Source organism: Mustelus asterias, chromosome 21 (assembly GCF_964213995.1).
Source record: "Mustelus asterias chromosome 21, sMusAst1.hap1.1, whole genome shotgun sequence".
NCBI lineage: Eukaryota > Metazoa > Chordata > Chondrichthyes > Carcharhiniformes > Triakidae > Mustelus > Mustelus asterias.
In genome coordinates, this window is record NC_135821.1 from 17122888 (window position 1) to 17142172 (window position 19285).

At 48.5% G+C, this 19285-nt stretch overlaps 1 protein-coding gene and 1 non-coding gene across 2 annotated transcripts in view; one reads left to right on the plus strand and one right to left on the minus strand.

Moving 5' to 3' along the window:
* The window catches only part of foxred2 (FAD-dependent oxidoreductase domain containing 2), a 51144-nt gene extending 40201 nt beyond the window's left edge, over window positions 1-10943 (plus strand). Inside the window, exon 10 of the mRNA XM_078237563.1 lies at window positions 9533-10943. The gene's annotated coding sequence lies outside the window, so the exon portion shown is untranslated. The remainder of the gene's footprint in view (window positions 1-9532) is intronic.
* Window positions 10944-15896: 4953 nt separating this feature from the next.
* On the minus strand, window positions 15897-15969 carry trnar-ccu (transfer RNA arginine (anticodon CCU)). Its single transcript has one exon. It is a non-coding gene; the product is annotated as a tRNA-Arg (tRNA).
* Between the last annotated feature and the right edge of the window lie 3316 nt (window positions 15970-19285).

The following is a 19285-nucleotide window of genomic DNA, read 5'->3' on the forward strand; positions in this document are numbered from 1 at the left end:
ATAAATGAAGCAAAACAGGACAGCATTCAGCCAGAAAGGTGTGAGTAAGGCAAGCAGACATCTTTTAAACACAGAAACCAGGTTGACAAAGACTCAGGAACTCGCATCAATATGCTATTCAGAAAATACCATGAGACCTGGAAAACTTCCTGACATCCCATCAAACACCCATTGTCCAAAGGAATTCAGAGACATAAAGCAATTATCACACTCTTAAACCAAACTTTACATATTAAAACTCTAGACCAGAAAACCCATTAACGGGATAACTATAAAAGAAAACCATTTACACATCAAACTCCACACCCACAAACCTATTGAAACAGGATGATTATATCAGGAAACCACTCACAAACCATTTACATATCAAAACAGATCGTTACTATAACTGTACTCCGTTTTGGCAGGCAAGCAGAGTATTTTTCGGGACTGTCTTGTCTGTGTCCTGATTGTACCTCCGTCGACGTAAAACACTATAATAAACTGTGCTGCTATCAATCTTGGCTCTGGGTGCGAGTGGTGTGGTATCTGTTCACTCGCGCTAACAATTGGGGGCTCGTCCGGGATCGTGACCGCCGCTGGAACATCGCCTCTCAAACACTGGGTGAGTATCTTTACTCATTTAAAGTCCGCGGGAATTCCCAGTGCCAGCGGTGTTCCACGGCTGCCGCGATCTGAACTTGTGAACAGAGCCCGATCGAGAGCTGCACAGCGGGGTAGGTTCTTCTTTGGGCGGGTGAGCGGGGTCGCGAATTGTAATTGATTGTGTACTGTTGCATTCCGTGTATCCCTGACAGCGGACCCGACCAGACATTAGCTGACCCAAAAGGTACCTAAGGAAGACAAGGGTTAAGTGGCCGGGAGGCCGGGAGGACGTCCAGGGTTAGGGCCAATGAACGCGGACTCACGAAGTTCGGTTTAAGTCCGGGCGCTGCAAGTCGGGTAGGACCTCTGCAGGCGCGAAAGTCTGGGCCACTGGAAACAGATCCGCGAGGAGTCTGCTACATGTCCGGGCGCTACTAAGTCTGGAGCCTCTGTGAGTGCTTCGGGCACTACAAGCAGGAGACCTCTGGTAGCGCGAAAGAACGGCTACACGCCAGGGGAACTCCTACCTGCGGTCAATCCCACGCTTGTCCGCACCCAGGTCAGGGTGATTCCCGGGGAGATAGGGAAACGGCGAGCCTCTGTGGATTGATTTAGCGGTAGGATTTGGTCAGGAAAGAGTGGCCCCCGGCCCCTGTAGTCGTGGTCAGAGCCCCCCCCTGTCTCTGTGAGCGGTGATCTCCCCGTTACATGCAGGACGGGCTCTGCGTGTTACTGCTGAAGGTTTAAAGGTACTGACAGTGGAAACACCAAACCAGGAACCCCAGGGATACCTACACAAGTATCTGTGGAAAGCACCAAACCAGGATTAGTACACCACTGATCTTAGCTAAGAGATTCGACATGGATAGCATTGAGACCATTTTTGAATGGGGGCCGGAAGGGTCCCTCACCCGCTATCTAGCAGATAAAAACAAGAACCTAATTAAAAGCATGATTAAAACAGGGTGGAAACCCCAAGACCCCCTTGAGAGCCAACGGGAATGGTGGGCAACGGAAAAGAGGAACAAGGATGATAAGGCTTGGATCCTCATACTAAAGGCACACCTCACCCTAGCAGGGCGAGTCCATAAGTACGTTCAGGATAAACAAGAAAAGGCTGAACAGAAAAAGCATGCTGCTGTGATGGCTATTAACCCCGTGTTGCCGGCACTGACCGACTTCTCCCGTGAAGCCCCATACGAGGAATGTCCCGATTGGGAGTGCTTAATAGACGAGACAAGTCCTCGGTGCCCAACAGGGGGGAGTCCCCCGGTAACCACCGATCCCCCAAACGCCAAAGCAGCACCTCTTAAGATCGAATGTATCCCAGGGGGACAAGGGAGAGACGGGCGAGGAAGGCAGGCCCAAATTAAAATGACTTATGTGTCACTCTCGCCAGGGGACACTATGAAATTACTAGAAAAGCTCCCAACCCTGCAGCCCAGGCACAGTAACGCAATTTTTTGGCAAAAGATGAAAGAGATGCAACTGTGCCACAACTTACACAACCGAGATATAGCAGGGTTAGTAAGAGCCAAGATGCCCGAGAATCACTGGGCTCGGCTCCGGGCAGAACACCAGAATGGGACTTGGTGTGCAGACCTAGACGGGAGCCGCCGGGAGCAGGAACAGGCTCTGACAGGCTTTAAAAACGATATTATCCTGACCATGGGGGAGGTCCCCGTGAGTTGGAGTGTAATAGTAGGAGTAACGCAGAAAAAGGAGGAAGGGGCTCAGGAATATGGGCGACGAAAATTCGATGCCTTTGTAGCCCACGGAGGAATGCCAGATGCAGATAGACAGAACCCGGCATTCCTCCAGTTATATAGGGATGGGCTGAGCCCAGCACACCAAGCTATCCTAAAGACAGGATTGGTAAACTTTAACACCTTCGATGAATTAGAAAACTGGGCTGTCACTGTAGACAACCAGCAAAGGAAAACACAGGGCGCCAGAGCAGGGATATCAGCGGTAGGAACTGAAGGAGGACATTGCTACAGGTGCGGGGAATTAGGCCATTTCAAAAGGGAATGCCAAGCTATAATCCCGCACCCTCCTAATACATGTAATAAGTGCGGCAGAATCGGACACACCGAATCTACCTGCAAAGACAGAAGGATCCCCAGGAGAAAGGGAGCGCCCCCGAAGAGACTGGAGAAAACCCCGGCAAGCGCCCCAGATATAAGGGAGAATGAGGTGGTTTCGGACCCAGCGCACCTCAGCCACCAGCAGCTGCTGGACATTATACAAACCTTGGCGGCACAAAAATCTGCATGAGTGGCATCGGCCCCCGCCCCGGGAACGGACCCCCGTATCTGGGTGAATGCATCGTTAGGGGGCCGGCGATGCAAAATATTAATAGATACGGGGGCTTCGATATCCCTCACCAACATGGCACTACCCACCACCCACCGTTCCATAGTAGTAGTAGGAATAGGGGGGGATAGGACTATAGCATATCAGAGCGAAGCAGTGTTACTTGAGGTAGAGGGGATCATACTCCCCGTACACTTCTGGGTGGGCCCAAATGAAGAAGGGACAATTTTGGGAATAGACCTCCTGGGAGAGTTAGGAGCAGTGGTGGACGCTTTCAATAAGCGCCTGCTGTGGACGGCAAGGAAAGAACACAAGAGCGGGATCCAAGGATACTGGGTCCCTAATAAGAACGTAGCAGCCATAGGCATGGGGGCTCCGGCTCCGACGGCCCGAGACTGGAAGAAGGAGGGACTAGTGGGACTCTTATGTCAAGCACTACCCCGGGTCTGGGCTACAGGCAAGCAAGACTGCGGTCTCGTCACAATCCTTCCTTTACAAATACAAGGACCAGCCCATGCCCCTCATAAACAATATCCCATAAAACCCGAGGCGTTACAGGCAACCGAAACAATCGTCCAGGCTTTGGTTAAACGGGGCATCCTGAGACCCACCGTGTCCCACACAAATTCCCCGATGTGGCCCGTCCGTAAGCCAGACGGGAACTACCGACTAACCATCGACTATACCGCCCTGAATAAGGTCACCCCAAAGGAACACCCTATCATTGCGAGCCCGGCCACTATATTTAACGGACTGCGACCTGAATATTGTATCTTCTCCGTGCTAGACATAGCAAACGGATTCTGGTCAATTCCACTCCACCCAGACTCCCAGGAGAAGTTTGCCTTCACCTGTGGAGGTAGACAGTACACCTGGACCCGTCTCCCCCAGGGATTCCACAATAGCCCCAACATATTCCACCGGGTTATGAGCAAAGCCCTCGAAAATTGTAACTTATCCCCCTATGAGAGCGCTTTTCTCCAATATGTGGATGACATCTTGATCGCCTCCACTAACCCGACGGGGCATTTGGGAGCCCTGTCAGTAATCCTGCGGGGCTTACAAACAGCAGGATTTAAGGTTAACCCAACCAAAGCACAACTCGCAAAACCAGAGGTCCGATATCTGGGGCATTACATAAGTCAGGGAAAGAAAACCCTTCCCACGGACCGAAAAACAGCAATTGCCAACATGACCCGTCCGAACACAGTTAGGGGGGTGCGTAGGGTAATGGGACTCTTTAATTACTGTCGGAATTTCATCGATCAGTTTGCATCCATAGCAGAACCTATCCAGCGATTGGTAAAAGGGGGGAGGCCGGGGGCAGAAATCATTGAATGGGGACCCGAACAAGAAACAGCATACTCCCACCTGAAATCAGAATTATTAGCGGCCCCAGCCTTATGCCTGCCCAACATAGCGAAACCGTTCCATCTTTTTTATAATGCGGAGGACGGATTCTATAGCTCCGTTGTGACTCAAGAAAGTGGGGGCACCATGAGACCTGTAGCATATTATTCGGTGCGGCAGTCCCCGATAGCCAAAGGACTACACAAATGTGTGGCAGCCCTGGACTGTGCCGCATGGGCAGTCAGGGTGTGCGAACCCATTACTATGTTAGGACAGATCATCCTGCACACAAAACATACAATAGTAGAATTATTAAACACAGGTCGACTCCGAACTGTTTCAGATGCTCGAAGGGCAACTTGGGAGGCAGTGCTCCTTCCTCAGGACCAATCTATTAAAATCGTACGAGATACCGGAAGAAACCCAGCAGAGGGGTTCCTTCCAGACGGCAGTCCACATCACTGTCCGATTAACCCAGACATGGATACAGAGGATGGGATTAGTGATCAGCCACTGGAGAACCCCGATATAACACTATACGTAGACGGGTCCCGAAGGCAGGTGGAGGGACAGTACCGCACAGGATGGGCAGTGGTAGATCAGGAAGGAACACTAATAGCAAAGGGCACCATGGGGGGGGGAGACCTCTGCTCAAGTGGCCGAGCTTATAGCATTAACAAAGGCCCTTAGCGCAGGAAGGGACAAAAGGGTAAACATATACACGGACAGTCAATATGCGTTCGGGGTGGTTCACGACTATATGATAGCATGGAATAGGCGCGGATTCATTACCGCAGCGGGGGGACACATAAAACATGAAAATATAATTCGAGACCTGGCCACAGCATCCAGACTACCCTCAGAAGCAGCCGTAATTAAAATAAAAGCCCATCAAAAGACAAGGACTGTAGAGCAGAAGGGGAACCAACTAGCAGATGCCGCTGCTAAAGCTGCAGCAGGGGAAGCCCTCCCACAGGTAGCTGCCATCATCTCTTCCCCCATGGAAGAGATGGATGTTCATAAACTACAGGGTAGCGCTGACCCAGACGAGGTGGCGCGATGGAAACAGACCGGGGCGTCCTTAGACGAAGATGGTATATGGAGGAAAGGACATCAAGTAGTCGCCCCCTCATTCATACAGGCGGAACTACTTCGACTCCACCACGAACCAAACCACTCCGGACGGGATGGGACCCTAGCTCGTTTATCAGGAGATTGGTGGTGGCCAGGGATGGGGCGGGATGTAGCTAAACACTGCCAAAGATGCATCATATGCGCACAGCATAACCCTGGCCGGCCCCTGAAGGTTAAACTAGCAAACCAACCCAGGCCAAAGGGACCTTGGGAAAACCTCCAAATTGACTTCATCGGCCCTCTACCCACCAGTCGTGGGAAGAAGTACTGCCTGGTCCTCATTGACCAGTTCACCCGATGGGTAGAAGCCTTCCCAACCCGGAATTGCGGGGCAACCACTGTAGCCCACATCTTAGCATATGAGATAATACCCAGATGGGGAGTCCCGTTACAACTGGACTCCGACCAGGGGACACACTTCACAGGCAAGGTAATGAAACACGCATGTAAAACCTTAGGGATCCGACAGCGGTTCCATATACCATACCACCCCCAGAGTGCTGGAATGGTAGAGAGAATGAATCGCACCCTCAAGAACACGATAGCAAAAACTATCGCAGAAACAGGTCAGGGGTGGGTAGATGTCCTTCCCTGTATCCTGATGCGCCTACGGGCCACCCCAGGTCGAACCATAGGGCTCACCCCGTTCGAACTAATGACCGGGAGAGCAATGCGACTCCCCGAAAACATCGCCGTGGGAGGGGAAGAAATGACACCCCTCCGGGACAAGCTCAACACTTAGATTCACAACTCCGAGACCTGCACCACACAGCCAGGGACCAGCAAGCCATTAGAGACCAGGCTAAAAAGGAAAATGTCAGTCATACCCCCACCCTCCCTCGAGTAGGGGATAGGGTTTTGATTCGGATTGCCCCAGACCGACCCGGGTTTGCACCGAAATGGATGGGACCCCACGAGGTTATCCTTACCAGCGATACATGTGCGTGTGTCGATGTGAAAGGAAAAGGCCGATGGAAACATTGGTCGCAATTAAAATCCTATCACCACGGGGAAAGAGGACAGAGCAGACTGACTGAAAGGACAGAGGATGCTCCGTCCACTCCACGTATTGGCCCTTAACCATCTTTGTCCTTACAGCGGAAATCGAAATAACAACCTTTATTTTCCAACACTAAAGGAACTATATGCCAACCGAGGCATGAATGTATATATGTAAATAGAAATAAGAATAAGATAAGTAAGACAAGTTCATCACCTAATATGAACCTAACGACTGGCGGCCACCAGGTTTTATATATCCTCCCCCAACCCCTCTCCAGAACCATGTGGACCACTTGGAGGATGATCCTCGCGGCGACCTTCCTGACGAGTGTGGCACCCGAAGAACACCCCATCTACCCGCGATTCCACGGGGTAGCCTTCAACACATCCGAGGCACTATGTGTGCCAGCTGGACCGGACCCTATGAACAGTAGAACTTATCTTAACGCATGGCTACAAGTTTACCCGGGTATCAACGAGATCTGCTTCACTTGCACTTTAGAAGGACTCCGAACATGCATTCAACAGCGGGACCTCCAGAACAGAGACCAGTGCGTTTTTGGGACTCTCTGCGCCCTCCCCGACAACCCACAAGAGGCCCGACCACAGGACACTTTGAATTCAAACATGGACATTTGCGGCTATTACGGACTTGTTGAGGCTCCCGCAGTCTCATTGTATGTATGTTTTGCACCGCTTCCAACGCGGGCCCCCACGACCACAAGGCCCGAAATCTTACCCTGTCCCTTGCAAAGCAGGGGACCGGAGGGAGGACTGGTGTTGTGGAACGAGGGGGAAATTGTGTACGACAACGTAAAACATGAGGTGGTACCTGTCCTGATCGACATTTCAGGAATCCAGGTACCCAGGCATTGCTCAGAACGGGTACAGAACTTGTATCAGATGTTAGAGAGAGAGACCATAAAACGGGCCATTGACGCAATGGGGGCCACACACTACAGGGGAAACATAAACACCAACACATACCGAAGCAAACGGGGTATTATCAATGATATGCTCACAGGGCTGAATACAGGAGACACAATGATTAACTCCATTGACATCCAGGGCCTCAACAGTAAAATTGAACAGCTGAAAGGGGTAATGAAAAACATATTACAGCGGTCATTAGACCAGCAGGCGGAACAAGCATTCTTAGGGGAAGTGGGCGCCCATATCCAACTAGATGGGATTGCAGTGTTAGAAGCACATGCCCGAACTATCAATCGCCTCATAGACAGGGAAAGGGAAGACACTGCCCGGGTACAACAGGGACAGTTATGCCATGCATATGGTCAGTGGATGGTGGCACAAATACGACACAATTTGGACCAGGTACACAGGGGGGAAGTGCCCGATTGGATCGACAGCGCCCAACTAGCGCAACTCGCAGATCAGAAGGGGGTGCTGGATGACCGGACCCTGAAGGGGATGACACGAGTATATCCAGTAATCCCCGACTGCGAGGTTAGTGAGGGCACCGGGATAGGAATGGTTCTGCTAATTCCAACGGTCACACAGGACGCTGGACCATTCCCCATCTTCCGAATTGAAAATATTGGTGTTGTTAGGGGCAATGCTTCCCTCCGCTACCACATAACCGAAAACATGGCCATCTCCAAACATGGCATAATGTCCAGTGTTTCTCTCGCAGGGTGCAAGCAGAGGGGAGAGGTCACCATCTGTCCTCACCCACTGAGACAAGGAGAGGCAGCAGAATGTGGGTTTAACCGAACACAGGACTGCACCTTAGAGATTATACCCGTAGACCCACATTTCGCCCGGGCAGGATACGGGGGGCGGGGTAGATACTGTGTAGCTACCACACGTACATCATTCACATATAACGGATTAACATGCCCAATCCCCGACCCTAACTTCTGTTTTACCCCTCGCAAGCCAGTCACTATAGGTCAAGCTCACATCACCAATATCCGAAATAGGCAGACCATAGCCTTTAATGCCACTGACCCCCTAAAAGACAACCTAAGAGACTACCAAGAACCCGAGCAAGCCCCCATCCCACACCTGACCGAAGTCCTAAGGGAGCTCCGACTTAAAGTAGGACACTCCGTCCGATTATACCACCGGTTACAGTCACACATCAAAACCTTGGAACAAGATACCGAGACGGCGTTACGAAGTCAAACATGGGTACAGAAGGTGTGGGACTGGGGTCTAAATGTAAACATCCACCCCTGGGTCCGAATTACATCGCACACACTGGTGGTCATCCAACTCATCTTAGCCCTTTCCTGGGGATTGGCTACATGTTACACCTACCGCCAGCGGAAGAGAATGAAAGCACATAAGAACTTAGTTAGAACAATTGGTATGATGGGGCAGGTAACCAAGCGGGATGATTACTCCCGCCTACACATGATTTGACAAACTCCGGGACTTCCCTAAACTGTACGACTGCAGCGTACGGAGGCAGGAAGCACCGGACACAAAATATAATAAAGGGGAGAAAGATCGGTTAGAAAAGTGAAAAGGAAATAAACAACAAAAATTCACTTTTGACCGACAGGGGGGACTGTAGGCGGGCATAAATTTTGTGGGTATTAGGATTAGAATATTTCTTAAACTATAACTCGATAAATGAAGCAAAACAGGACAGCATTCAGCCAGAAAGGTGTGAGTAAGGCAAGCAGACATCTTTTAAACACAGAAACCAGGTTGACAAAGACTCAGGAACTCGCATCAATATGCTATTCAGAAAATACCATGAGACCTGGAAAACTTCCTGACATCCCATCAAACACCCATTGTCCAAAGGAATTCAGAGACATAAAGCAATTATCACACTCTTAAACCAAACTTTACATATTAAAACTCTAGACCAGAAAACCCATTAACGGGATAACTATAAAAGAAAACCATTTACACATCAAACTCCACACCCACAAACCTATTGAAACAGGATGATTATATCAGGAAACCACTCACAAACCATTTACATATCAAAACAGATCGTTACTATAACTGTACTCCGTTTTGGCAGGCAAGCAGAGTATTTTTCGGGACTGTCTTGTCTGTGTCCTGATTGTACCTCCGTCGACGTAAAACACTATAATAAACTGTGCTGCTATCAATCTTGGCTCTGGGTGCGAGTGGTGTGGTATCTGTTCACTCGCGCTAACAGTATTCAACAAATAAAATCTGAACCTTATAGAAACATAGAAGAAAGGAACAGGAGGAGGCCATTTGGATCTTCGAGCCTGTTCCGCCATTCACCACGATCATGGCTGATCGTCCAACTCAATAGCCTAATCCTGCTTTCTCCCCATAACCTTTGATCCCATTCGCCCCAAGTGCTATATCCAGCCGCCTCTTGAATACATCCATCCTCCATCAGCTAAAGGATTTGCTGAAGTATTTGTACAATCCTTGAAACATTCTTTAAAAGCTTCAAAAGAGCAAGGTTTGTTATCAAGTCGTGTGAATAGCTTTTTGGCATCTTATAGAAACAGTACTCATACGATTACCCAAAGTTCACCTGCACTATTACTCTTAAAGAGAAAGTCGAGAACTACATTTGATTTATTAGCTCCAGAAACTTCAGAGATAGAGCGTCGTCAACAATCTCAAGTTACTAGAGAAGTGAGGGCAAAACAATGCTCGTTTCAACCAGGAGATCGAGTGTCAGTGTGTAATTATGCCACGAGTGAGAAATGGGTACCAGCCATTGTTTTAGCAAAAAACAGATCCAATTTCTTACACGGTTCAAACTGAGGATGAACTAGTTTGGCGACACCATGCTGACCAATTGTTATCATCTCAGAACAATTTCTCACAATCATCCCCAGAAGTACCAACTCCTTTAGTCCCGAGTGTTCTGAATACTATCACAGAAGACCGAGTCAAATCCTGATTGTATCTCTGCTACTATACCACGTGAGAATGATACAGAATTGGTTCCAAGAGAAGAAGTGTCTACTGAAGTTCCAAATCATACTTCTAGGGTCAAGAACAGACCAATTCCAGAATGTTGTACCCAAAGAGAAAATGCTGGAAAATCTCAGCAGGTCTGGCAGCATCTGTAAGGAGAGAAAAGAGCTGACGTTTCGAGTCTAGATGACCCTTTGTCAAAGCTGACAAAGCCCAGTTTTGACAAAGGGTCACCTGGACTCGAAACGTCAGCTCTTTTCTCTCCTTCCAGATGCTGCCAGACCTGCTGAGATTTTCCAGCGTTTTCTCTTTTGGTTTCAGATTTCAGCATCCGCAGTAATTTGCTTTTATCCAGAATGTCATAAACAACCAAAGGGGAGTAGACGTCCTCCTGATTGACTTTCTCATTGTGTATAATTAATGGTGTTGTGTCTAGCGTATTATTGATCCTATGTATAACATTGTAGTCATTTGTTGTCATTACCACAGGTAAAGATGGAGGGATGTTATATATTTTAAAAAGGTTGCAGGTTGCTTTAAGAGCTGAACAAAATTGATGCTGATGTCATTAGGGTGCGTGCTTAGGCTGCTGTTTTACTTTGTTTTGTATTCTGCAGTGCAGAAAGAGCAGCTCTTCAATAAAACCTGTTGTGTGTTTGTCTGAATCCATGTGTGCAAACCATGTCCTTTTTTTCTGTTAAAACCTACAACTCTGAACATAGAACATTACACATGCGCAGACACACATCGTAGACACATGCGCAGATACACAGGACATTCATCATTGACACAGACACATATCTGCAGAAACGCATGCGGACGAGTGTATGCGGACACGCACTATGGATATACAAAGACACAGATGCACATGCACACACAAAGGGACACACATACATGGACAAACACACAGGCACACACATGAACAGAGACAGCCAAGTACACGCAGGTGCGCACACGCAGGCACAAACATGTAGGCACAAACACATGCAGATACGGACGCGCACACATGCAGACACGCACACAGACAGAGACACGGACAGATACAGACCAACAGGCATTCGCACGCATGTGCGCACGCACACACACGTAGGCATACAGACACGTGCACACACAAAGACATGCACAGACATACAGACTGTGTGCACAATCACATTATACAAATTTCTTTTCCGAATTCTGTGTAATTTTTATTCATGTGAAGAAAAGCCTAAAATATGTAAGTAGCAAGTAGATTATTTTTGCATTGTTCAGTTTGGTACATGGCGGGGTAGTTGGGGACACATTTTTAAATGTTTGCTATCTTATGTTTGAAAACGAAATTTGATGTTTGGCGACACCAGGTGACGCTCGGAGCTTCCCTGCCAGTTCCCGGCCTTGCTTCACAAAGCAGCTGACTAAATCTCTGAAGATCCAGTCACCCCTTGCACTTGCATCGAAACCTAACCTGCTGAGCACGGACAGCAGGTTTTCTGCAATTCGGCAAAGACTAATTGTAATATTTCAGGTTTAAATACAACATTGCCACAAACAGGTGCCTTTGTTATCACTGTGCTGATTGTGGGATCTTGCTGTGTTGTCATGGCCACCGAGCTTCCCACATTACAACAGCGTCTACACTGGCAAACTTGCAGAAGTGGCATGCTGAACCTTAATTTATTCACTCTTAAGGTTTCGTGTGCCAGTAATACGTTTTAATATTGAGAAGGACTCTGTATAATTAATTATTGTCGCATGTAAAGTAAATAAGGATTTTGAAATGCTTAAGAAGCTTCATTTAAAATTATATGAAAACGCAGTTTAGTGTTATCCTTGCCCTAGTCCATTCCTTACCATGAATGTCCTGAAAGGTGCAACGGGAAATGTCTTCCCTCTTTATCCCCTCTCTTTTTAGTTTGTACTGGCCTTTGTTTCTCGAGAGCGGTTCTGCTGAATGAACTCGAGCCAGCTCCGCCATTCAATAAGATCATAGCTGATCTGTGGCCTAACCCCATGTACCTGTCCTAGGCCCATATCCCTCGCTACCCCTGCTCAATAGTAATGTGTCTATCTCAGACTTAAACCGAACAATGGAACCAGCATCCATCTGGGGAAGAGAGTTCCAGGAAGAACAAAGAACAATACAGCACAGGAACAGGCCCTTCGGCCCTCCAAGCCCGCGCCGCTCCCCGGTCCAGGATTGAATCCAGGATCCCTGCCCAATTTTCCAGCCTATCTACATACCAATATCCTATCCACCGAGCTGTCCCTCACAGCTACGATGCTTTGTTCATTACAACCTATTAACTCACCCCCACCCCCCCATTCCAGACCATGTGATCTCCAGGGAGAGGCGAAAACCCAGAGTGAAAAACCCCAGGGCCAATATGGGGAAAAAAATTCTGGGAAATTCCTCTCCGACCCCCTGAGGCGATCGAAACGAGTCCAGGAGATCACAATGGCCCTGATCGGAAAATGCTTCCCAACCCTAGTCATTTCCACTTCCACGAACACCAAGAGTGTTGTATAAAGCGTCGGTTCGGCCACATTTGGAATACTGTATCCAATTCTGGTCACCACACGACCAGAAGGATGTGGAGGCTTTGGAGAGAATACAGAAAAGGTTTACCAGGATGTTGCCTGGTATGGAGGGTATTAGCTATGAGGAGAGATTGAATAAACTGGGATTGTTCTCCCTGGAAGACGGAGGCTGGAGGCGACCTGTTAGAAGTTTATAAAATTATGAGAGGCATAGATAGGGTGAACAGTTGGAAGCTTTTTCCCAGGGCAGAAATGACAATTACAAGGGGGCACAAGTTCAAGATAAAGGGGGAAAGGTTCAATGGAGATGTGCGGGGGGAACCTTTTTAACAGAGGGTGATGGGCCTGAAATGCACTGCCAAGTGAGGTGGTTGAGGCAGTTGTGTTAGCCACATTTAAGACTTATCGTGACAGGTATATGAACAGACGGGGAATAGAGGGATATAAACGGTTAGTTAGATAGGTAAACATGATCGATACAGGCTTGGTGGGCCGAAGGGCCTGTGCTGTACTGTTCTTTGTTCAAACCTCCGTCACTCTCTGTGTGTGGAAGTGTTTTCGAACATCTCTCCTGAATGGCTTGGCCCTAATTTTTAGCTTGTGGCCCCTGGTTCTAGAGCCTTCAACTAGTTGAAACATTATATCCTGATCCACCCTGTCCTTCCCTATAAATATTTTATCTATCAGATCACTCCTCAACCATATAGCTGGCTGGAGCTGTGCCCACTGCTCCTCTCCACTGGACCTCATAGAAATGATAGAAACCCTACAGTACAGAAAGAGGCCATTCGGCCCATCGAGTCTGCACCGACCACAATCCCACCCAGGCCCTACCCCCATATCCCTACATATTTTACCCACTAATCCCTCTAACCTATGCATCTCAGGGGCAATTTTAGCATAGCCAATCAACCTAACCCGCACATCTTTCGCCTGTGGGAGGAAATCGGAGCACCCGGAGGAAACCCACGCAGACATGAGGAGAATGTGCAAACTCCACACAGACAGTGACCCAAGCCGGGAATCGAACCCAGGTCCCTGGAGCTGTGAAGCAGCAGTGCTAACCGCTGTGCTACCGTGCCGCCCACCTCCAGGAGGGAAGGTGTCAGCAGATTGATGATGTTTTCCTGCCCATCACCCCCCCTGCCCCAACCCCGCCCCACCCCTCTCCCTGGCCAGTAAAGCCAGAGCCCAGACCGATGAATGAGAGGTCAGAGTTTTGCAGGACCTCCGGCGGTTGTTAAGAAAGCTGCTTCCCAGCTCAGGGCTACTCTGTAAACATTGAATGATGCAGAATGACTATTCTTTGAAAGAGTTATCCGATTGTTGCCACTTCCCTGTTCTTGCCCGAACCCTGAAAATTGTTCCTTTTCAAGCATTTAAATCTGGGACTCTCTTTCCCCCAACAAGGCTGTGAGAGAGTCATAAAATCCCCACAGTGCAGGAGGGGGCCATTCGGCCCACCTAACCCGCACATCTTTGGACTGTGGAAGGAAACTGGAACACCCGGAGGAAACCCACGCAGACATGGGGTGAAGGTGCAAACTCCGCACAGACAGTCACCCGAGGCCGGAATTGAACCCAGGTCCCTGACGCTGTGCCACCATGCTACCCCAAAATCGAAATCATCGGAGCTTTCGAGACTGAGATTGATAGATCGTTGCTGGGTAAAGGATACCAAGGGCTATGGAGCCATGGCAGCGAGATAGTAATCGGGTGCAGGTCAGTACAACTTCATTGAATGGACAGATGCGGGTCGAATGGCCCTCTTAATGCTAATATAGATTATATAAGCAACTGTAATGCCATTAGGTTCCTGCAGGAGATGCTACTGAGCTGTTGATATTGGCCAAACCTCAATATGAGCAGGAAATGAATCATCACTAATTTGACAAACTGAGGAAGTGTAAAAGACTTCAGGTAGCCATGGAGGTTAGAGAAATAGACACGATACCAGCAGAACAACATAAGGAAGTGCCAATCAAGCAGAGGGCCGCTTTGTCCTGGATGGTGTCAAGCTTCTTGAGTGTTGTTGGAGCTGCACCCATCCAGGCAAGTGGAGAGTGTTCCATCACAATCTGCCAAATCTTACTTTTGCACACATCCGCCTGAATGCAAGCTTTACTTTCTCTGATCAAGCTGTGCACAGTCTCGGTTCTTTTCAGTAGAGATCTGTTCATTTGTAATAATAATGGGCTCGACCTGTGTAAATGTATGATGTAATTACAGCTTCACACCAGCGGGATCTCCGTGCTGCCTCCCCTGATGCCCCAGGCTGTACTGCAGACAAAACCCCTCTGCTTCAGTCAACATTACTTACACTCAACAAATGACTCCGTGAAGATATTAAATGAACATGACGATGGGCGGCGGCACGGTGGTTAGCACTGCTGCCTCACAGCGCCAGGGACCCGGGTTCGATTCCAGCCTCAGGTAACTGTCTGTGTGGAGTTTGCACATTCTCCCCGTGTCTGCGTGGGTTTCCTCCGGGTGCTCCGGTTTCCTCCCACAGTCCAAAGATTGCAGGTTAGGGGGATTGGCCGTGCTAAATGTGGGGTTATGAGATAGGGCAGGTGGAAAGGGTACGGGGTAAGGTACTCTGTCAGAGGCAGTAGGTGCGGCCTCAATGGGCCGAACGGCTTCCTTCTGCACTGTAGGGATTCTATTCTATGATTCTATGAAATGTGCACCTTTAAAATGGGGGATATATTTTGACTTTCTATCCTGGCTCAATTATTCTTCCAACCCACTCTCTCCCCAAGTCGGACATTCAGAACATCATCACAGAACGCCTGCAGTGCAGAAGGAGGCCATTCGGCCCATCGAGTCTGCACCGACCACAATCCCACCCAGGCCCTATCCCCATAACTCCACGTATTTACCCTAGCTAGTCCCCCGACACTAAGGGTCAATTTAGCATAGCCAATCAACCTAACCCGCACATCTTTTAGACTGTGGGAGGAAACCGGAGCACTCGGAGGAAACCCACGCAGACACAGGGAGAATATGCAGACAGGTGACCCGAGGCCAGAATTGAACCTGGGTCCCTGGTGCTGTGAGGCAATAGGGCTAACCACCGTGCCACTCAAAATACACACACACACCCCAGATGGGACTCGAACCCACAATCCCTGGCTTAGGAGGCCAGTGCCTTACCCATTAGGCCACTGGGGCGACACTAATTAATCAATGAATGATCCTGTCATATCTCTTCCCCAATCCAACCCCCACATCATAAAACTCCACCAACCACAAACCTACCCTCCCCCTCACATCTGTACAGTTTACCACCATAGCAAATAGCAAAAGAACCATAGGGGAGATTAATTTTGTTTTCAGGGTGTTGTGACGCGCTGCCTGGCAGGATGCTGGAAACAGACTCAGTGGTAAACGGAATCGGATGAGGAGCTGGAGGGGAAAAGTTAACCATTCTGCAGGGAAAGACCAGGGGTCGTGGAGCCGATCGGATAGCTCTCTCAAGGAGGCTGGCACTGGCACGATGGGCTGAAAGGCCTCTGTTTCTGCTGCATGTTTCTGTCATTCAGACCAGGTGATGAATTTGCCATCAGTGAGTGGGGGAGTACAGGCAGATTAATCAGAGCCTGCAGCAGAGGACACTATCGATTAACCTGCAAATTAATGGAGGGAAAGTCGACCAGACTGTTAAATCTATTAATCCGATTTTCCACTATTGTTCCACGTGGTTTACCAATCTGTGTTTGTTAATAGTCCTGGTTTGCAGAGGTCACTGGGGGAGGAGGCAGCCCTGGCGAAGAGCTGACTTTAATGCCTACTCACCCTAAAGCCACAATCGGAGTGAGTTCGAATCCTGACAGTGCAGAAAGAGGCCGTTTAGCCCATCGAGTCTGCACCCAACCCAGGCCCTATCCCCGTAACCCCACACATTTACCCTGCTAATCCCCCAAACCAACACTAAGGGACAATCTAGCATTTACCTAACCCGCACATCTTTGGACTGTGGGAGGAAACCGGAGCACCCGGAGGAAACCCACGCAGACACGGGGAGAACGTGCAAACTCCACACAGACAGTAACTGAAGGCTGGAATCAAACCCGGGTCCTCGGCGCTGTGAGGCAGCAATGCTAACTACAGTGCCTTTACTTTTTGATACATTCTACACTAATTTCTAAGTTAAAATGTTGAATATTTTAATTGCTTAATTTTTTAGGGTGAAGGTGGATGCTTGAATCACAGCAATAATGCAATCTAATCCCGCTCCTTAGTAACCAGTGATCAAAGGGCAGACAGGTGGCTGTAGATTTCACTCCATCCCGCACTGAATTTGTTGAAGTGTTTTTTTTAAACAATGCTTCTAGAATGGGAATCTCTGGGGCAATGTTATCCTGTGTCGGAAGGAATGCCTGGAACCTGCTTTACTGCAGACATTCCGGTGAGACTTGAACCTTGTTTTCAAAGTGTTGGGGTAAATTGAGAGGCTGATAATGGAGACAATCGCCTATTGTCTGATGCCTGTTCCTGCCTCTGTAATGCTCCACACCCAAAGATTCGAACAGGGTAAATAAGGAGGAATTATTTCTGTTGGCCAAGTGGGTTGGTAAGCACAGGACACTGATCAAAGCAAAAAGACCCAAAAAAGGAAGGTCAGAATTTTTATTTAATGCAGTGATCTAGAACAGATAGACCGAGAGGCTGGAGCATGAAACAATTTACATTTAGAATGGAGAGGGTACGGAAAAGATTTACCAGGATGTTGCCTGGTATGAAGGGCATTAGCTATGAGGAGAGGTTGGAGAAACTCGGTTTGTTCTCACTGGAATGACGGAGGTTGAGGGGCGACCTGATAGAAGTCTACAAGATTATGAGAGGCATGGACAGAGTGGATAGTCAGAAGCTTTTGCCCAGGGTGGAAGAGTCAATTACTAGGGGGCACAGGTTTAAGGTGCGAGGGGCAAGGTTTAAAGGAGATGTACGAGGCAAGTTTTTTACACAGAGGGTGGTGGGTGCCTGGAACTCGCTGCTGGGGGAGGTAGTGGAAGCAGATATGGTAGTGATTTTTAAGGGGTGTCTTGACAAATACATGAATAGGATGGGAATAGAGGGATATGGTCCCCGGAAGGGTAGGGAATTTTAGTTAAGTCATTCAGCATGGTCAGTGCAGGCTTGGAGGGCCGAAAGGCCTGTTCCTGTGCTGTAATTTTCTTTGTTCTAATGATAGAATCCCTACAGCGCAGAAGGAGGCCATTTGGCCAGAAAAAAACATAAGAACTAGGAACAGGAGTAGGCCATCTGGCCCCTCGAGCCTGCTCCACCATTCAATAAAATCATGGCTGATCTTTTCGTGGACTCAGCTCCACTCCCCCCCCCCCCCCCCCCCGATCAACATGAACCCTTAATTCCTTTACTGTTCAAAAATTTATCTATCCTTGCCTTAAAAACGTTCAGTGAGGTAGCCTCAATTGCTTTGTTTTATCTGCTGCTGGTTTTGCAAATAACCTTGAATACAAGCACCAGTTTGAATGTGTTACAGTTCACTGGATGTCTGGGAGGCTGCTTTACAGCCCCACCTAGCTCACTACTCTTGTACCAAACAGCCTGGGCCAGGTTCAGTGCTCAAGGTCGGAACTCAGTCTGTGTATATTACAGATGGTGTGTGTACAGTCAGTTATTAAGGGTGTGTGTACAGTCACTTATTAAGGGTGTGTGTGTACAGTCAGTTATTGAGGGTGTGTGTACAGTCACTTATTAAGGGTGTGTGTGTACAGTCAGTTATTGAGGGTGTGTGTGTACAGTCAGTTATTGAGGGTGTGTGTGTGTACAGTCACTTATTAAGGGTGTGTGTGTACAGTCAGTTATTGAGGGTGTGTGTGTACAGTCAGTTATTGAGGGTGTGTGTGTGTACAGTCACTTATTAAGGGTGTGTGTGTACAGTCAGTTATTGAGGGTGTGTGTGTGTACAGTCACTTATTAAGGGTGTGTGTGTACAGTCAGTTATTGAGGGTGTGTGTGTGTACAGTCACTTATTAAGGGTGTGTGTGTACAGTCAGTTATTAAGGGTGTGTGTGTACAGTCAGTTATTGAGGGTGTGTGTGTACAGTCAGTTATTGAGGGTGTGTGTACAGTCAGTTATTGAGGGTGTGTGTACAGTCAGTTATTGAGGGTGTGTGTACAGTCAGTTATTGAGGGTGTGTGTGTGTACAGTCAGTTATTGAGGGTGTGTGTGTACAGTCAGTTATTGAGGGTGTGTGTGTACAGTCAGTTATTGAGGGTGTGTGTACAGTCAGTTATTGAGGGTGTGTGTACAGTCAGTTATTGAGGGTGTGTGTGTGTACAGTCAGTTATTGAGGGTGTGTGTGTACAGTCAGTTATTGAGGGTGTGTGTGTACAGTCAGTTATTGAGGGTGTGTGTGTGTACAGTCAGTTATTGAGGGTGTGTGTGTACAGTCAGTTATTGAGGGTGTGTGTACAGTCAGTTATTGAGGGTGTGTGTACAGTCAGTTATTGAGGGTGT